General features: G+C 42.2%; 1 protein-coding gene across 1 annotated transcript in view; it reads right to left on the reverse strand.

Annotated features, from left to right (window-relative positions):
• ARHGAP32 (Rho GTPase activating protein 32) overlaps positions 1-21027 on the reverse strand; it is a 403957-nt gene extending 382930 nt beyond the window's left edge. The window contains exon 1 of the mRNA XM_050921524.1: positions 21002-21027. The gene's annotated coding sequence lies outside the window, so the exon portion shown is untranslated. The remainder of the gene's footprint in view (positions 1-21001) is intronic.
• Positions 21028-21883: the final 856 nt, after the last annotated feature.

Below are 21883 nucleotides of genomic sequence, written 5' to 3' on the forward strand. Positions count from 1 at the left end.
TCACAATAGCATCTAGAGGCTCAGGGCCACATTATGCTACGCACTGTACAAACATTATTGATGGCACTTATCTTGCCCCCATTTCTGTAGCATCTGGGTACCTTACACTCTTTTTTAAATACACTGATACTCACAACACCCGTGAGGTAGCAAAGTACTATTATCCCCATTTTACAGATGGAGAAGACTAAGCAACTTGCCTCAGGTCACACAAAGTCTCTGGTGGACAATGGAGTTGAAACCAGATTGCGTAAGCCCCAGTCTAGTGCTCTAAGCCTCTCTCTCCAAAGAGCATACAGTCCAACTCAGAGGTTTTCAAACTTTTTTTCTGGGGACCCAGTTGAAGAAAATTGTTAATGCCCGTGACCCAACCAAGCTGAGAACGAGGGGTTTAGGGTGTGGAAGGGGCTCAGGGCCGGGGCAGAGGCAGAGGGTTGGGGTACAGGGGTGAGGCTAGGAATGAGGGATTCAGGGTGTGGGAGGGGGCTCTGGGAACAAGAGAGGGCTCTAGGCTGGAGCAGGGGATTTCGGTGCAGCAGGGGGTCAGGGCTCTGGGCTGCAGGCGCTGGAGTGGGGCTGGGGATGAGAGGTTTGGGGTGCAGGAGGGGTCCCAGGTTTGAGGGGAACTCAGGGCTGGGACAGGGGATTGGGGTGCAGGAGGGGGTCAGGGCTCTGGGATGGGGGTGCAGGCTCTGGGATGGGGCCAGGGATGAGGGGGTTGGGGTGTGGACTCACCTTGTGCGGCTCCTGGTCAGCAGCACAGTTGGGGTGCAGAGACATGCTGCCTATCTGTCCTGGCACCGCAGACCGCGCTGTGCCCCAGAAGCAGCCAGCAGCAGGTCCGGCTCCTAGGTGGAGGTACACAAGCAGCTCCGTGCGGCTCTCGCCCACAGGCACCACCCCCAATGGCTGGTGCTCGGGCAGTGCACGGAGCCCCTTGGCCCCGTTATGTAGAAGCCAGACCCACTGATGGCTGCTTCCGGGGCGCAGCGCCATGTGGGAACAAGTAGGCACTAGCCTGCTTGAGCTGGGCAGCACCACCAACGGGACTTCTAAAGTCCCCGACAGTGGTGCTGACCAGAGCGACCCAGTGCCTTACATGTCACGACCCAATATTGAGTCATGACCTGAACTTTGTGACTTAGACCATTGTTTTTCAGAGTTTGTTCCCCAGTAAAACCCCCAAAGCCAACAGAAGTTCCACCTGAAGAAGATCTGCAAGACTTGGCTTTAAATATCTAAGTCATTTAGTTCGTAGTTCCATCAGCTCAGTTTTATTTAATTTTCCCACCTTCTCCTCGCCTGTATATTGTGACTGGCTTCATTTTGGAATGTGGGACAGATCTAGGTGCCTCTGGGTGTGTATCTGACTTATTATTTGTATTGCAGTAGAGTCCTCATTACGAACCATGGTCCCATAGTGCTAGGTACTATACAAACAGCACAAGAAGAAAATCTCTGACTCAAAGAGCTTACAACCTGAGTAAAAGACAACAAACATCACAGCCCATCTCCAGGCATTTCTTACTATTTGCCTTAAAAGTCCAGATAACACTCCCATTTCCCTCTAACATATTCTGAGGGATGGGTGGGGACCCTTTACAAATTCACCTTGGATCTATCTATTGCCACCGTTGTGTTTAAAACACGAGGGTTCTTTTAATCTATCACTTTAAACTAGGCTACCATCATGTTGTTCAATGAAACAAACAAGATAAAATAGAAAAGATGAACACTTATTCTTGACTCTTAAAATGAAGCACTCGTTAGAAGTCTGGTCGGCCAACTACAGGGAGCCAATGAGCTAGATATAAAAGTAAGGGGGCCAATCCTGATCTCCCAGCAGTTTTATACCAGGATGTATTCAACAAACTTCAATGGGCTTGCTCCCAATTTACACTATGGTAAGTGACAGCAGAATCAGGCTAAATAGCTAGGCCCTCCTAAGCAATTTCTTAAGCTGTTCAGGTGCTGCTAGTCTCCTCTTGATACAGAAGGATTATAGTACCCATTAGAGAAATGTGACTTCCAAAGTAAGATCTAACTTAGCAGGGTGAAATCCAGCTTTCATTCTCATCAGTCAGATGTCTTCTGACTCTACCAGTGGGACCGTAATGGAGTTGAAATTGTATTCTCACAGCAGTTTCCTTGTTATCCTCCCAATGCCAGAACTCAACAACTGTGATACGTGCTCTGTACCAAGTGTAGCCCAATGAACCTTTCCCCAAGAATGGGAAACTGCAATGCCCGTTTCTGAACAGCATGTCAGATGGGGGCATATCACACCAGTGCTCTACAGACTGCATTGGTTCCCAGTTCGTTTCAAGGTGCAATCCCATTAAAACCCTTATGGCATGCATCCTGGAGAGTCTCAAGACCCACCTCTCCATACTCTGACCTGAGAGTTGAGATCAGACTAAACAGCAGAGCTGACTGTTACAAGATGTGTAATTAATGAGGCTAGAGGCAGAGTTCTCAGCAGAGGGCCAAGGTTCTCTCCTCTGGAATGCACTTCCTCCTCTTGGTCTGAATGAGCCAGACTTAGCTGATCCTCTGGGCATGTTAAAAAGGTGCATCTATTTAGTCAAGCTTTTTTCTGAGGAAGGTGGGTTTCAGTTGGGTAACATTTAACCAGGCCAGGAAGATCATGATGATATCATGACACTATAAATCCATGGTACACCCACACCTTAAATACTGTGTGCAGTTCTGGTTGCCCCATCTTAAAAAAAAAAGATATATTAGAATTGGAAAAAAGCATAGAGAAAGGCAACAAAAATGATTAGGAGTACAGAACAGTTTCCATATGAGGAGAGATTAAAAAGACTGGGACTGTTTAGATTAAAAGAGACACACCTAAGGGGGTATATCATAGAGCTCTATAAAATTGTGAAGAAAGTGAATGAAGAAGTGTTATTTACCACTCACATATGACAAGAACTAGGGGTCAACCCAATGAAATTAATAGACAGCAGGTTTAAAATAAACAAAAGGAAATATTTCTTCACACAATGCACAGTCAACCTGTGGAACTCACTGCAAGTAAATGTTTTGAAGGCCAAAAGTATAACTGGGTTAAAAAAGAATTAGATAAGTTCATGCAGGATAGGTCCATCAATGACTATCAATGGTCAGGGATGCAAGCCCATGCTCCAGGTGTCCCTAAACCTGACTGCCAAAAGCTAGGACTAGAGGACAGGGAATGGATCACTAGACAATTGCCCTCTTCTGTTCATTCCCTCTGAAGCATCTGGCCCTAGCCACTGCTGGAAGACAGGACACTGGGCTAGATGGTCCATTGGTCTGACCCAGGGGCCTTTCTTATGTTGTTTTAGTGTCAGTCTTTGATAGGAGCAATATTTGACCTTTTTTGTCCTTTTGTCGTTTGGCAAATGAAATTGAATGTGGATAAATGTAGAGTAATGCACACTGGAAAAACTAACCCCAACTATGCATACAATATGATGGGGGCTAATTTAGCTACAACGAGTCAGGAAAAAGATCTTGGCGTCATCGTGGATAGTTCTCTGAAGATGTCCACGCAGTGCGCAGAGGTGGTCAAAAAAGCAAACAACATGTTAGGAATCATTAAAAAGGGGATAGAGAATAAGACTGAGAATATATTATTGCCCTTATATAAATCCATGGTACGCCCACATCTCGAATACTGTGTACAGATGTGGTCTCCTCACCTCAAAAAAGATATTCTAGCACTAGAAAAGGTTCAGAAAAGGGCAACTAAAATGATTAGGGGTTTGGAGAGGGTCTCATACGAGGAAAGATTAAAGAGGCTAGGTCTCTTCAGCTTGGAAAAGAGGAGACTAAGGGGGGATATGATAGAGGTATATAAAATCATGAGTGATGTGGAGAAAGTGGATAAGGAAAAGTTATTTACTTATTTCCATAATATAAGAACTAAGGGTCACCAAATGAAATTAATAGGTAGCAGGTTTAAAACAAATAAAAGGAAGTTCTTCTTCACACAGTGCACAGTCAACTTGTGGAACTTCTTATCTGAGGAGGTTGTGAAGGCTGAGACAACAACAATGTTTAAAAGGGAACTGGATAAATTCATGGTGGCTAAGTCCATAAATGGCTATTAGCCAGGAAGGGTAAAAAATGGTGTCCCTAGCCTCTGTTTGTCAGAAGATGGAGATGGATGGCAGGAGAGAGATCACTTGATCATTGCCTGTTAGCTTCACTCCCTCTGGGGCACCTGACATTGGCCACTGTTGGTAGACAGATACTGGGCTAGATGGACCTTAGTCTGACCCAGTACAGCCGTTCTTATGTTCCTAGATTTTAAGGCCAAAGGGAAGCATTACGGTTGTCCTGCTGCAACTCTGTAGTGTTCCTACACATTCGTTGTGTGAGTGAGCCAGAGCGAGAGAATTTATGAACAATTTTTAAGAACTACAGTAAAGCCAAACAGGAGGGGTAGCCAACACAGAAGAAAAGCATCAAGCTGCAATGTGTCTTGGCAAGCAGGCAACAGCCCTAATAAAGGCATGGACATTAGGATTCAGTCCTAAAAGGATGTATCATTTTGGATGCAAACAAGGGAAGAACAGCACCAATGCACAATGGTGATGGAACCTAACCAAACATCCAACACCACACAGCACTAGCGAGAGATTATTTCGTCTCCTTAATACTCTCACTATATTATTTCATGAAAACATATACAACTGCTGCCACAGGGAAGATGTAAGATCAGGAATGGGAGGTTATTTGTTAAGCACCAACATGCTTGGGACTGTAAATCACATAAAATGAGGACTCACTGCAGGAGAGCACTTGAGCATGCGTACAAGTGAGTGTGTGAGCAGTCAATTAATGCCCTGGGCAACTTAGTCCTTAATACTCTCATGCATAAAGTTATGTAAGGACTCAAGTACTTTGCTGGATCAGAGCCTACCCAAAGAAGCCTGAAGAATTTGGAACAAGAACTGCAGGACAAGAGCATCTGTATTTCAAGAAGTGGTCTAGAACCTGAAAAGCTTGAGAACAACTGCAGTAACATATTTAGCTTTAGGACTGTGGAGCACGTGATTTAAATAACGTTAAAAGAGTTCTAACGATCGTTCAACATTACTAGCTTAACCATTTGGTCCAGATTCTCAGGTTCAAAAATAACGTGAAGCTAAGTTCAAAACTCCAGATAGTTACAGAGATAACCAGATCTAAATCATTAGCAGATTTAAAGCAATGTCCCACAGATCATTCTAGACAATATCCCACCACATGGGAGGTATCTGAGGGCTACTTCAGCTGAACCAGCCTTCACAGAGCAGATGCAGAGCTGCTTCACAGAGCTAGATGCAGGCCTTCCGATCATGCATCTAACCAGCTATAAGGTGGGTACGGCGATACGGACCCTAGTGGGACTCCCAAATCTTTGACCCCTCTCCCCATGTTTTGAATTTGCATTTAGTCTGAGTTGTCCATAGCTACAGAAGAAAAAGGTAACATTTGCCCCAAAATTAAATGGTCATCCCTTAACCTTTAGAAATAAGACAGGCTGGCTGACTTTAGTATATGCAACCCTCTGGAATAAAAGAGCAATTCCACTGTACTGGTATTTTGAATGGTCATTGCAAAGATCTTTCAAATTTCACCTTAAAACCTAGTTACTATCTTGTCTTTTGTACAGCAAGTTCAAAACAAGAACAAGAGCATTTTGAAAATATATTTGTTTATTTCACTTTACACACACACACACACACACACACAAATATACATCAAATGCATATTTCCTAATTTCAAAAAAGGTTTTGGGTAGGAATGTGAAGTATCAGTAATATCTTTAATACATAAAGTGAAATAAAACCTACATCTAATGAGACACTCACCGCAGGGTCACGTAGGTCTAGGGTTGTGAAGTCCAAGTACAGAACAAATGAAGTTTCTCACCTAGCAACACGAAGAAATACATTTTCAGAATGCAGGCAGCACTTTGGCAGGTGCAAGTGTCACCAGCAAAAGTTTGAATGTACATTTTTGCACCCATTAAAGGTATGACTACACTGCAATTAGACATCCATGGCTGGCCCATGCCAGCTGAGTCAGGTTCGTGGGGCTCAGCTTAAGGGGCTGTTTAACTGCAGTGTAGACTTCCCAGCTCAGGCTGGAGTGCAGGGTCCCGGAGCTTGGACTACAGCCCAATCCCAGAAGTCAACGCCGCAATTAAACAGCCCTGCAGTCCAAGCCCAAGTCAGTGGCATGGACCAGCTATGGGTGTCTAAATGCCATGTAGACATACCCAAAATGAGTTGCACAAACCTGCATACTGCCATCATAGATGTGGAAAGATGTACAAGTAGTCAGACTTATGCTCGCAATTCACTTTTCCAATGAGTTATTCCCAAACACGTTTGTGGGCTATGAATCTCAATAAAGCAATATAAAACAATGAAAAAAAGATCAGCTAGTTCAGAAACTTTCAACGTCATCACTACATCTCACAGGTGGGAACATCATTTGCCTCCTGTACCCAAAACAAATGGCCAAATTAGCATTGTGTCCTTAAGTCAAGCTAAGACAAATGAAACTGCATTTCATTTATAACCAAAAGGGGAAAAAATCACAAGGTGCCACAGAGAGACATGCATACCCCACGTGTACCAAATGATCAGCTGCTCTGGAATGACATCAAGGTGAAGGCCTCTTTACCACTTCACCTAAGTAATGCTGGCAGCAGCATGCGGTTAGTCAAGACACTCCACAAGGACAAGGCCGCCAAGGTTAAACATAACAGGCATTTCTGGCACCTGTGAAAGGCTTTTGTCCAATGTGTTGACACTGCAGTTTTTATATAAGAAGTGGTTATTAAAACAGGTTCACAATTTAACAGAGCGAAAGCTGATGTAGATGTCCTGCTTGCCAACTCTCTACCTTGGAGACCTAGTACCTAATTCAGTCCCAGCCTAAATAGATGCAACTTCTAGCAGGAGTTTGCACATCCTTACACCAAGGCTGGAATTGCCCCTGGAATTAGTTTCAAGATACAGATGAGAGCACTGATTAAAGTGAGTTTTGTATATTTATTGTGTATATCTACTGCTATTAAATACCTTTGCGTGTCCCAGATTGTGTTAGGATGTGTGTCTAGTTCCAGCCTTTAAAGAATATTACACACTTTGATCTTGGCCTGCTGAGGCAGAGCTTGCGGGGAGAAGCAGAAAATATTCCCGCAGCACATCCATAGTATTTCTTACCCTAGCCAGTGCTTTCAGTCCCTCGCTTTCAGAACAAAAAGCCACCCAATGATATTAAACAATACTACTTCTCTTCCCTTTGCTTGTGAAAAATACCCTTGTTTAAGAAGATAAACTGTTTTCTTCCAGACACCAACAGCACAAAGTTATTTACAGTGATCACTGCCTTTAAATACCATTCACTGATGATTCATCGCTCCAGATGGACTGAACAATCTTATTTTTATTCTGTTATTCCTACTTCATATTCCCCAACCAGACTGCATGTCCCCACTCTGGTCTACAGTGCAAATTAACAGCTGATTACCTAGAAGCAACTCTGAAAATTGAGCAGCTGTATCATTTCTTGCTCTCCCTCTTATTTCAACTGGATATTACATTAACAAGTATTAGTTAAATTGAATTGCAAGGCACTTCATGTCTCCGACTGCACATTAAATAATACAACAATATATAATGTAATGCAGGTTATTCAAATTCCAAGCCATTGGAATGCTCCATGCATTTGCTAATCAGGTAATCCAACTGCTGTGGCCAAGGTTTTCAGAACTGCATGAAATGCTGTGCATGCACGTGTACACACACACACACACACACACACACACACACAGAGCTATGCACAAGAGTAACTTCACTCTGTGTACACATGAGTGCAAAACATATATGCAAGTCACATACCTACTTTTGGGTGCACACTTTGTTTTAAGAATTTGGAGCTATATTTCTTCTCAAGTTAAATGAGAGATTTCAGTGAATGAACTAGTCACAGCACTAGCTGCTAGGAACTTCTGAGCAACCATCCCAGCAAAAACCTGCAACTTGGTCCTTGGCAAATCGGTGTTATATAGTTTCCTCATCTACAAAATGTAGATAATATTTAGCTACCACACTTGTGGAGGCTATAAGGCAACATGACATGGGACCCTGTATGAAAGGACATGTGCAAGGATGCATAAATTAATCCTCAGCATTCCATAAAACTATGAATTTACTAACGGCAATTTTTAAGTTAACAATACCCCATCAATATTTCTACACCCATCTAGGGTTGTTAGCTGTCCAGGTTTTTCCAGGGTAGACCCTTTTTTGAGGTAGCTGTCCCGGGAAATTCATAAGGATGCTCAACACACACTGCTAGCTATCCAGTTTTATGGGCTCAGGATCATCCCAGATGTTCCCTTTTGTACGTCAGAGGCGATAACTCTAGACACATGCCTCAAGATGAATTTTAAAATTCTCAAAGAAACACAAGCACTCTTTTTTGTTTTGTTGTTTCTTTTCCAGGGTAAGCTTTCCTTATCAGATAGTGAGGCTCTGATTCAGCAAAGCCCTTCAGCCCATACTTAAAGTACACAAGTAGTCCAACTGAAGTCAAAGAGATTATTCATACGGTAAAATTTAAATATGGACTAAAGTGCTTTGGTAAAATGAGGATCTGAATTCTTATTTTGGATTCTTCCAGGGCCACTCTAAGAGGCTCTTTTTCTCTTTACTGCAATTTAAAAAAAAAAAACCTCGTTCAAAAAGGAAATTTAACTATCAATATTGGTTTTGCACAGACGATCTTCAATTAGCCGACTACACAGGGTTTAGTTATAAGAGGCAGGCACTGTTAGTATGGAACGGGGAAACAAATATCACTCTTATTTTGGACCTCCTTATTTTCCTCCCAACCTTGACTGCCAGAACTTATCTGATCTCCATGTCAAAACATATCAGAAGCTTCCACTGTTAGAATCTAAGTGGAAAAATAACTCACCAATACATTGTGCTAGTATTCCCCTCCTTCCCAGCAAGTAGTTACCACAGTATTTTAGAAGATTTTTAAAATCAGAAATACTACCCTGGTTAAACTGTATTTCTTTTCCTAAAACCTTCAATCAGCCACTGGAGGGCTGTACCCTGACAACATTGCTCCGAGAATATGTGAGGTTAAAAGCATCAAAACAAAATGTACTCCACACAAAGCCCTCCACACAAAGCCCTCCTGATATTCCTACCATCATCATGTTCACCTGACCTTATTTAAACAGAGACAAACAACTGTACAACAGAATCAAGCTCCCTAGCATCTTAGAACTGGAATGTAATAATGCACAAAATAAGTAAGATAGAAATGTTACTCTATACACATATTTCTCTCCCAGGCCCCAATCCATCCAGGCGCTGAGCACTTCATCAGACACACTGGATACCCTCAACTTCCTCACAGGAAGTACTTGAAACCTAATAGGCTCATGGACAAAAAGTAATCCAATTACCTGAGCTCCTACTTGCCACAACACAAGGTTCTTCAATGATCTGTGTGACATTTTCTTATTAAACCAGATACCAGATTGTGAACTTTTGTACTTTTTAAGAACACTTTCAATAGAAAAATGTGTTATATTTAGCAGCCATACGGTCTCCCTCCTCCACACACGTGGTTTCTAGCAATAAGAGCTGACATTAATTTTTAAACCAGAGGCCTATAATTTTTCATATCCACTTTAGTTCTTAAAATTTAACTGTGGTTAAAAAAAATGAAACTTGGTATTTAATGTGAGCAGGGAACACATCAGATGAAAGTGGGTGAGGCAATGAACAAGCTTCCTTCTGCGCTGGGTGAAGATGTTCTGGAAGGTGCAAAACAATAACCTCAGACAACTCACTGGAATAAGGTAACATTTACCACAGAAAGAGTTAACCAAGAATCCTAAGGACCCTTTTTTATGAATTCATGTGGCAGATGTTCATATGGCTCATGGCACTCTCAGCTGAAGTACCACCTTTGAAATTTATTCCCCACTGCAGTCCAGATGGATTTGCAAATTTCAGGGCAAAATGCTGGAACCTTTTATTTCGCTTAGCATACTGTCAGTTGTTATCTGATACTCATCCAATTTATTTTGTTTGCTTGTTTCATTCAGGTTCTGATTTGACTTGTTTTGTACTTGTCTAGCAGGTTTTCTGGTCAAATGTATACTAGTCACAGTTTCTGTTTTCAAGCCGCTTCCTCCTGGGTGCATGAAGTTTTAATTTTAATTTTATTTTTTTTTAACTTCAAGCACCTGCTTCTTGGGCTTATCAGAAAGGTGGCTTCTGGGATTGACCCTCTTGTCTTGGTATGTGAGGATCTGGAAATAGCTTTCTGGACATGCTGTAAAATTCAGCCCCTTCCTCTGGCATCTGTAGAAGTCAGTTGCTAAGACAGAATCTTGGTTCCTTGGTTATCATTTGGTGAGTTGTTTTTTATTCAACAAAGAAACTGTCATATTGGGTCAGATCAATAGATCCTTGCACAAATATAAAATTTTTATCTGCATCCAATCTGTGATCTGGAAAAACAGTCCACAGATTTGCAGGCCTATACAGATCAATGGTCCACCTAATCCAGTACACCAATGCTGACCATTACCAGTGCTTCAGAGGAAGAAATAAGTTGAAGAAATAGCCAGTTATTGGATAACCTGCCCCCAGGGAAATTCTCCACCAAATCCCAATAATTGGAGCTTGACTTATGCCCTAAAATAAGAGGCTTTCTATCCCTTCTACGACTGTTTAAATAATTTCTTATAGCAACTCTTGATGTTCTTGTTAACCATGGAATTGCCTAATCATTTTTTTTTTCAAATCCTGCTAAAGGAGGACAGGCATGATGAAGCAATTATCATGCAAATCCATGGATGTTAAATACTTTCTCCAAATTACCATTCAAAGTTCTGTCCCCACCTTCGAGAAGCAACGGGTCTAAAAATTCCCAACAACTTGTGCCCATGAACTAAATGCAATAACATGAACCAGTGCTTGTAATGCTGATCTGCTTAAAATATTTCTGCCTGACAGTCCTGGTCTTTTGTCAGATTTCTGGAGCATGGCAAGGATACAACTAAAAGTCTCTTGGCGACTGGCTCAAATTCCAAAAAATACCTGACTGATGACGTCCAGGGCCAATCTAGCTGCAGTTGCCTGGGCACCACACCCCTGCAAACTAAAGCAGTCACCACCCTCTGATCTAGCTACACACTCAGGTAACCATGCAGGAATGGGCAGAGGACCCCAGAACCAGCACGGTGCCTCCATTCAGAGAGCTCTGGTCTTCTGCAGATCTCAAGAGCCACAAGTTCTGGAGCAGAACTGCTCTCCGTCTCTCAAAGGCTAAAAGGCGGTAATTCTACCCCTCCTCTCGATGTCTGAACAGTCCAGGAAAAATCTAATATTTCTTCTGAAGAAGGTGGATAGATTATACACACATACGTACGTATACACATGCAAATATACGCCAAGAACTACAAGGGAGCAATCAAAAAAACACACAGTACATTAGTTCAAGACCTGTCTTACTATGAGTTCCTTACTCAAACCCTACACTCTTGCACACTTAAGGGGATGTTCTCACTCTGCATGAATACATGATAAAAGAAGCTCCTATTGCCCCAACATAGCCCATACTACCCTGAAACCTGTATGACATACTTTACCTTTGTGTAGTCTACAAATTAACTCTTACAGCCAGCCAAGACACTGCTTCCACTTGCTGGAGACAGGACATAGCCAATGAGCCAGCCAGACCTTGTTATAGAAAGGTTGTGATGTAATCAGAACACTGATTATTCCTGTTTCCCCTTGCTGGTTATGAGTGATAACCATATTAAAGAAAATAAAATAGCTAAGAAATTAACATGAGCTAAATATACAAGGGGAAAAAAGTTTCCATGACCAGGACTTGAGCAAAAAAAATCATGCAAAAAAATAAAGTGGGAATATTAGAAATGTAACCACAATCTTCAAAACTTCTTTTAAAGCAGACAAAAGGGTAGCCGTTTGTTTTGCTTCCCCATCCCAACAGAAGCAACTATTTCACAGGACAGTGTTTTTATATGTCAATATCAAATCAAAGTGTGGTTGGTACTGACTCTTTATGAAAACCAAGAATTTTGTCCAATTAACATTTTTTTTCTTAGTATAAGATAATTAAACAGTGCTATAGAAAGTTGCGGGAAAAGCAGATCTCTGGTCTCCTGGCAGCTTTTCCCATTCTTTAACAATCCTCCTTCAGATGCACAGCCACAAAGGTTCAAAGGTCACTGGAGCCTTTGTACTCAATTCTATGGCAGTTACAAACAAACTTTTGTTCCTTTTTCCTTCAATAAAATAAGCTGCGGCAGTTACGACGACTGAACTTGACATCTGAGGCTTGCATGTGCATCATTCAACTGAAGGACTCTGGAATCTCATTTACACTTCAGCAATAAATCATCAGAATACGCTACAAAATAAAATCAATTATTGTTTATTGAGTCAACTGCAAGAACACATAATACATTTCTACATGAACATAAATGTGAAGGAAGAATCTACTGTAGATTCTTTTTTACGAAAAGCTTAACATCATGGTGTTTGAGCGATGCTGTTTTTCTGGAACACATTTTTAAAATTATTGCTCACTCATTCATATTTTTATACCATAAATCTCATTTGTTTTAGAGTAAAAAAATAAAGTGATAAGCTCTCATAGTGACTTTTTAAATAGCATATTTGCAATATTAAAGAAAAATGCAACTGTTCTAATACATTTATTATATATATCTATATACACACACACACACACACAGAGTAGAAATGAAAATCTATATAATGTAACTCAAAACAATTTTTTTTTATTTTATGTCCGAGTCTGGGAGGATGGCAACCATACTTGCAAGTTACTGCAAGCAGTTGCTCAACTATAATCACACTTCCTCAATTTCAGATATGGAAGTTTTAAGAATATTTTGAAATATACTGTCAGTCATTTTGATTGCAATTTTTAAAGCTGTTTGTGTTTTTTTTTTAAGGAAACAAACAAGTTTATTCAGTTTCTAGAGTCTAAATTGATTTTAAAAAAAAACACAAAAAACTGCACTTTTAAGGAAAAGAAAAAGCTTCCCAAATTTAAAAAAATATGTTCAGACTACACTTCTAAAAAGACTAATTGTTCCCAGCATATGTGAGTCAACTCTCTAGACATGCATCTCCCACGAAGTACAACACAAAAGATATCAAAGCAATTTTAAAAATAAATCATACCTCGGAGCTAGAGCATATAGATTAGCTATTATGAAATCAAAAGGGTAAAAGGGTAAAGCCCAGCAAACATTCAAGGATTCTACCAACAAGTAAATAAACCCTTTCTGAAAACTGCCTTAAGTACATTTTCCTCACTGCAACCCTGCTTCCATTCCCACTTTAGTTAACAAAAAAATCTCCCAAGAACTTCAATAGGACAAAATCAAGTCATATTTTGACTGAGGTTATATCTGCGCTATAGAATTCTTTTGGCAATAGGGATGTCAGTCAAGGGTGTGAAGGATGTGATCTTTGACCAACATAGATATGCAAGCAAAAGCACCCAGTATAGATGCAGTTATACCGGCAAAACGAAACATTTGCCAGTATAGTTTGTTTCATTGTGGGGAGGAGGAGAGGAAACGTAGAATAAGTTATGCTGGCAAAAATCACAGTTGTGCTGGTATAAACTGAGTCTACACTAGGAACAGGCAAAGTGCCCTAGAGCAGTGCTGCTCAAGCTATCTGATGTGGGGGACCAGCAATCTTTTTTTCCCCAATGTGCCAGGGACCAGTGCCATATTATTATCCTATTCAACACTCTTATTGAGGAAACTCGCTGCGGACCAGCAGCCGATGGCTCGCAGACCGGACCACCACTTTGAGAAGCACTGCCCTAGAGGAGACCTGGCCTACAGCAGTCGTATTTTTTTTTCCAGCATCAGGTTGATGTGAGCAATATTTATACTTAAATAACTAGACACACGTCACTTCCAGGAAACACTAAGGGCCAGGTTTTCATTTATTAGATAAGCACCGAGTGGGATTTTTAAAAGCTATTAGGCACCCAACTCCTGTTTACATTAACATGAATTAGGCACCTACACGCTTCCAAAGATCCCACTGGGAAATTAACTGCCTCTTAGGTGACTAAATAAAACTTTGAAAATCTGATCCTAACTTCCCCAAAGTCTCTTCCCAGGGAGTTTTTCCTAAGTTAAATAAGTTCCTTCCCCTCCCCTCACAGACCTGCCTTCTATATCCATATTGTTTTCTTCTCCTACTTGTTTTACTTGTATTTTTTTCCTCTCTTCTCTTCCCCTTGTGCAAGGTCGTCAGCCTGCAATGCGACAACTCCAGTTGCAAGAATCAAGCCAGTTCGCTCTCCAAAATCCTGCTGCCTGTCTTGTTTTCACACTGGCGCCAAAAGATATCAAACTACTTCTCTAACACTAAGTACTGTGTCTACTTTTCCAGTGTGCTCCCATGTGACTGTGACATTGCACAGTGACTGAAGAATTCATCTGATCATTTTCAGATAACATTGTTAGCAAAATAAATTAGAGAAAATTGCTTCTTGACTAGCAGCAAGGATTCTATGAGGCTATTTGCTGTGCTAATCAAGGCAATTTAAAGTCTAAGGCTATGACTACAGTACAGTTTATGTCGGCAAAATTTATGTTGCTCAGGGGTGTGAATAATCACCACCACCACCCCGAGCGATACAAGTTACATTGACATACACACTGGTGTGGACAGCGCTATGTCAGCAGAAGAGTTGCCCCCGCTAATATAGCTACTGCCGCTCAGGAGATGGTTTTATTATGCCAACGGAAGAGAGTTCTCACCCGTTGACACAGAGCGTCCTCACCAGACAAGCTGCAGCGCTGTATGCGTAGGACAAGCCCTAAGTATCTTGCTTAAGTGACCCCAGAAATCTTTACAATCCAATGGAAAAGTTAACTTTAAAACTTAGACACTTGTTTAGCAAGCGATCAATATAACGCCAATAATGAGCTACACAGAAGATTAAACACTGTTTCCCTCAGGAGGGAATATTAAAACTGCTCAGAAGCTAATACCACTAAGGGTAACTTCTAACAAGACTGATTTATTATTATATGCTAATTGGCAAATCTAAGTAAACACATAGCATAGCATTTTTCTTCCATATATCTCAAAGCACTTTACAAAAAGGTAGATACAGATCATTATCTGCCCTCTTTATAGATAAGGAAACTGCATTAGAGAGAGGCAAAGTGATTTTGCCTAACGTCTCTTAGTGGCAGAACCTGAAACAGAATTCAGCTCTGAAGTGACGCCAAGATCCATAATCTTCCCGTTTCTATCATTACTGTAACAGCTACAAAAGAATGATCATTTTTAATTGTTTTACTATTACCATAACAGAGAAGCTGCAAGGACAATATACTGAGCAACACAGCAGTTCATTGATCAGTAATGTATGTTGAAATATTGTTTCAGTTAGCAGTTCTACCACAAACCGCCAACAATAAGATGAACTGCTCAGAAGCCACAGCCTATGCAGCCACAGAAGCCAGACAGGAATACAAATGTGGGTTTTTAAAATAAGCTAAAGCAATAAAATTATTACTATTCATCTACAAAAGCCACAGGGATAGTTTCTGATCTCAATTTCATCACTGCAAATACATAGCCACTTTACACATACACCTGCATAACCGAAATGAGAATCTTGCTCAATAACAGTAAATTTTCTGTGAGCACGTAATACTTATACCTATGGTTAATATGTGAATATTCAAAAAAATATCAATTCTATCCCATTCATTAACTTCCTGGTAGTTATTGCTGTGCTTAAATTAAACTACATACAGGAATAAGCACACAAGTACAATATATATGGCGAATTTATTGGGTTGATTACAGTGTTTATCAGCTAAAACCATCAGTAGCTAATTAACAATGCATTTCATGACTAGGTAATAATTTTTCTTCCTGGAGAAAATCAGATTGGAAAAAGTCAACACAAGCTTAAACACGATCATCTTCCTGTCCACCTTTGGTGAAGTAAATCCAATTTGGTAACTAAATCCAATTTGGTAACTATCTGAAAGGGCAGTTTGTATTTACTACATACTCACTTCTCAAGGGTCAAACATATTACAACACAAGATGTACATGAATGTGATATAATGGTCTAGTAAAGTACCTATGGATCCCAGCAGCAGAGAAAGCAACTCAAAAAGGTCTGATAATAGTCCCGCAAACAACCAGCGGGGTCCCAATCTGGTAACCTAATCCACAGGTGCGGATCTCTGCGCTCATGTAGGTGCCAACTCACATGGGGCTTACACAAACTTTTATACGTGGTGTAACATGTGAAACGTAAAGCTTTAATAAGTAAAACTCAGACTTTTCTATTAACAAGTTTCAATTTTAAAACATGCATCCAACGAAGTGGGTATTCACCCACGAAACCTCATGCTCCAAAACGTCTGTTAGTCTAGAAGGTGCCACAGGATTCTTTGCCAATTTTAAAACTGAAATTTTATCTCTTGGAAATAAAAATTCTACTCAAACTTTATATTCGTTTTTTGACACACACTCAAGAGCTTTTTTCATCTGTACCTCTTAAAGTGCTTTACAAAGCTAGGTAAATAGCACTATCCCAATTTTCAGACAGAGAAACCGAGGCAGGATGAGGCAGTAACACTCGCAGTTATTGGCAGAGGTAGGAATAAAACCCAGGTCTCTCGACTAGCAGTGCAGTGCCCCATGAACTGAACAATGCTAGCTCTCCTCTGCCTTCCTACTCTTCCACTTATGAGTATTTAAAATTGATTTTTTTCCTCCACAATAGTTCAGTCATTTTACTGGTTCTGCCTAATACATCCAGACAACCAAAAGACACACTTATTTGTTTTCACCTCTCTCTGTTACCTACTTTAAAAAAGTTTAAATGTTAATATTACAAATGAATAGTTTCAACCAGCTAGAGCTCTGGGTTAGCATATAGTTACTGATGCAGAGTTCAAGTTCTTACTTAGGTCATGGGGTAAAATATCAATTTGGTGGAATTCATCCCAGCCCTCATCCCATTCAAGCCTATCATAAAGGTACCAAATGTTGTGACTGCCTCAGCTCACTAGAGTCATGACTGGAATAGCAGGGAGCACTGAGAGTCAGGACTGAGGTACATGAGTACAGATGTGTGAGGAAGCTTATAAAGCACATCTCCATGTTATCCCTGGCTGAAACCACACGGTGAAAGCCCCACATGAGCCACTCAAGTTTTTAAAAGAAAATCCACTCAGCTTTTTAAAAGAAAAATTTACTCATGTCTCTTTAAACCTTCCACCATTTTATACCTTTCCATTACTCAGAGGTGTGCTGGCAGACCTTGAATCATCTTAAATGTCTCATAACTAACAACCAAGATCCATAGCTCTTACAAACCTCACGAACACTGGAGATGGAAAAGAACTATTACACACTGATATGCTGCCAATATTTTAGTAGACATATGCAGTTAAAATAACGCCCCCATTCACAATGAAACCAGCACCCTCGGGGCACTTATTTGATGAGGATTGGACAGCCTGGGGAATCTATTCCTATTGTTCTCCTTTAAACAAAATCTCTCTCATGACCATAACAAAGAAAGAAGAGAGCACCACCTAGCAAACATATATTTTTGGAAACATTATACCTTGGTTCCTGAAAGATACAATGAATATAATGAAAGCATAGCACATTGTTCAACTTGCATGTTTTGAAATGGAGGTAAAAGTCACGGGGATCCTCCCTCGTGATATGTTTTGATATTTGGTGCAATCTGGTGCATCCAAATGGCAAAATATTTGCTTCTCAAATATGTTTGTGCTATACAAGCACCAGGGATCACAGCCAACAAAGGACTGTTCCCTATTAGTGCTTTATCCATGCAAAGACGTAAGACGTCCCAAGCAAAGAGATTCCACCACTTTCCTTGGGAGTCTATCTCATAACCTAAAATTGCTGTCACTGTCAAGGTTTTTATTTTCCCCAGATGTTCAATGACAATTGTATTTATGCCTACTTCCATCAGAGGAAGGCGAAAATCTAAAATCCAGGAAGGATCGTGACAGTTTATGATCCATTTTCAGGTGACATATTAGACTGTAATGTCTTGTTAACAGCATGCATAAAGGTAAAGTTAGTGGCCATTCGGATTAAGATAGATGCCCTAGCAACAATTGTGCAGATCAGTCTCAAATTTCACTGGCAACTTCAGACACTTGACCAGCAACTTTATTTTGAGCACACAGTTTTCAGATCAAGACAGCATGCTGCAATATTGAACTGCAAGCTAATTCAGTGAAACTAATTTGCTTCTGTCAATGCAGCAACATTCCAGTACATTATGTACATCACATTGTTTTAATCACGTAATTGCCCCCGAACACTAGGTCTTACACAATGTATACTGCAAGACTGTCACTCTATTTTTCTCCTTTTATCTTCCCAATCATTAAATAACCTCAAAGGAATAAATTTTGATTCTTCCAGATGTTTACAATACGTTCAAACATTATAAAACCATCAAATAGACAAGAGCAGATTGTGATATGGCATAAAGTGGCCTTGGAAAATGGTCATGAAAATTTAGCAGCCCAGGCTCAAAATCTACTTGCTTTCTCCTTACTACAATGAGTACAATAATAATTAAAAAAAAGTATGATATTCTACTCGCCAGTCAAAATAAATTGCCTCGGGTGAGCAAGCACATATTTGCAAAACTGGAATAAAAAGACATCTCTGTGGAAGGAAATAAATTGTATGTTACTAAATAAGCATGTTAGGAGGTCTGTGTCTATCCTAAGAAAATGGATGCATTTATCTCATGCTCAATCCTCAAGTACATTACCATGATTTGAACATTTTGAATAGGCATTGTTACAACAGCCTTGAAAGCCCAAGCTCAGGAGCCTGTATCAGTGAAAGAAGAATGTTGTAACCACACTGGAAAATACAGTAGTATTTTTAATCTTCTTCTTTAAAAATGCAACAGTTATATAACTAAAGAGAACTTTCTACTTGCCATTTCTTCATTCCACTTCACAGCACTCCCAGCATACACAATATTAGCCATTATAGTAAACTGGGCTCCTATCCCCAGCTAAGGCCTCGTGAGTCTCTGTCCAAAGTGCTGTTTTGTTGCACTGGCTCAGATGGTAAGAAGGGGGGAAGAAATGGGGGAGGAAGAAAAATTATTGTAGTCTATCAGTATCAGCACATATGTTCAGTTTGATGCAACAGAGCAGGGCTCCAGGCAAATCCTCAAAGCAGAGGACTTTAAGTCTGGTAAGTGCCAAAGCCAGCAAAAGAATCAGAAGATGATGACAGCCTTGAAAATGATCAGTAGAGGTCTCAATGGCAATTAAACTCCCAATTTCCTTTATGCTCAGACAGAAGCAATTGCCTGACTCCACCCAGAGCTGAAATTGCTCAGCATCTTCAGTGACTGAGCCGTAAATTTCTATTTTTTCCTCAAATACTGTAAGTCAGTAGAAGTGCTTCAAATTCAGTATGAAAGCTAACTAAGGAATGTCTACTGATTTAATACACACACACACACTCACTCTTTCTCTCTCAAAAATGTGTGTGAGAGAACAGTGAGATGCCCATTTAGTGCACTTCCATATCGTGTGTTAGTCAAGATATGTGCTATGAAAAAGAAACGCCCTAATAATCCAAGAAAGTTTGTGGATGTTGAATGCAGCTGAAAAGAACTAAAAAGGCTCTCAGAAGAAACCAATTTAAAAATATCACAAAGAACACTTTAAACAATAAAAAAAGAAGAGCTATGTAGAAACCCTATATGCCAGCTGCGTGCTAGCCAAAGAGTACAATGCTGTCTTCCAGTGTTTAAAAAGCATTAAAATTAAACACATGCACTTTGAAATCCCAATTATCCCTTTCTTAACAAATAAACTCTGGGGCTTATAATTCTATTGCATCCTAGAGATGCTCCTCCTCTGCTTACCGAGGAGCACAGGATGGGGACTAGATGGAAAGAATTAAAAGCAAGAGCCAGGAGTTGAACATAAATACAAAACAAACTTTGTTTTTGTTTTGTTTTTTTTACAAAAACAGAAGCAAGTATACAATGCACTAGCTGTGCCTGAACATTCAGATTTATTTATAAACAATAAAATAAATATTTACATTACCCAGAGTCAATAGGGCAAACACTTGGGGAAAACAAAACAAACAAGCTAGAATTCAATGAAAACTTATCACTGAGTCATGGCAAAGGGCACTGATTCACTGCAGAAGAATCGCGCAGAAGCCCTAGTAAAGGGAAGTCACTTTTTTCTTACCTTCAAAGAATAAATTGCAGTGCGAGAATGGCAGATTGCAGGTTGCCAGTGCAGGGACTTTCCTTCTACTCTGCAGTAAACTAGGACTGCTCAGTGCACACTAATGAGCAAGGCAGGGAAACAATTCAGGGACTCCTGCCCCTTTCCTCACTGCAACCAGCACTGTGCTACATATGCAGGTTGCCTGCGATACATTGGAACAGTTCAGGATTTCTATTCACTCTTACATAAACCAGGGCTGCCTGGCACATGATGCGCAGGGCTACGATTCCGCAATTTTCCCACTGCCACAGGCACAATTCTCGGGATGCACCGGAACAATCCAGCACGTCCATTCATGCTGGTATCAACAGGGGCTGCACGGGGCACACTACATGCTGGTGCCGAGGGATACAATGCAGGGACTCCCGCCCCACCGCTCGGTAACCGGCATCGTTGCAATATGCAGGCGGGTCGCGATGCCCCTGGAGCCGTTCAGTCCGGGATACGCGCGCTGCCCGGGAGCAATCTCGGGCATAAAGCGGCGTTTTGCACAGCCCCCCGCGTCCCGGGAACCAGGACCGGCGCCTGGCGCACGTTGCCCGGCAGCCGCACGGGCGTACACCAGCCCCGGCCCCTCGCCCCGCTTACCTCGCCACGCCGCGGCGCCCGGGCCGCGCTCCGCCCGCCTAGCGCCCGGGCCTGGCCGGGCCCCCGGCGCGCCGCATCCTCCCGCCCCGGCCGGCGGGCTGGACCCTGACGGGGGAGAGAGGCGGTGAACGAGCCCGGCTGGCGGCTCCGCCTGAGGGACGGTCCGGACTGCGAGCGGCGCAGGGGCTGGAGCCGGGGCCGGGCTGCGCCGCGCCGCGCCAGGGGAGGGGGCCCATGCGCACTCCGGGCCGGGAGCCCCGCCCAGGCCTCGCGGGAGGCGCTGGGGGCCGGGCACAGCGGAGATGGGGGAACTCGGGGGGGCTGTGTGGGGAGTGGGAGGGGGAGGCTGTGGGGGCACTGGGGGGGTGAGGTGTTGGGGGCTGTATGGGAGGATGTGGGCATTGGGAGGGGGTGAGGTGTTGGGGGCTGTATGGGAGGATGTGGGCACTGGGAGGGGGTGAGGTGTTGGGGGCTGTATGGGAGGATGTGGGCACTGGGAGGGGGTGAGGTGTTGGGGGTCTGTATGGGAGGAGTTGGGCACTATGGAGTGGGAGTTGGGGCTGTATTGGGAGGGCTGGGCACTGGGAGTGGGAAGCTGTGTGGGCACTGGGAGGGGGTGAGGTGTTGGGGGTCTGTATGGGAGGAGCTGGGCGCTATGGGGTGGGAGTTGGGGCTGTATTGGGAGGGCTGGGCACTGGGAGGGGGAGGCTGTGTGGGCACTGGGAGGGGGTGAGGTGTTGGGGGTCTGTATGGGAGGATGTGGGCACTGGGAGGGGGTGAGGTGTTGGGGGCTGTATGGGAGGATGTGGGCACTGGGAGGGGGTGAGGTGTTGGGGGTCTGTATGGGAGGAGTTGGGCACTATGGGGTGGGAGTTGGGGCTG

Source organism: Gopherus flavomarginatus, chromosome 13 (assembly GCF_025201925.1).
Source record: "Gopherus flavomarginatus isolate rGopFla2 chromosome 13, rGopFla2.mat.asm, whole genome shotgun sequence".
Taxonomy (NCBI): domain Eukaryota; kingdom Metazoa; phylum Chordata; order Testudines; family Testudinidae; genus Gopherus; species Gopherus flavomarginatus.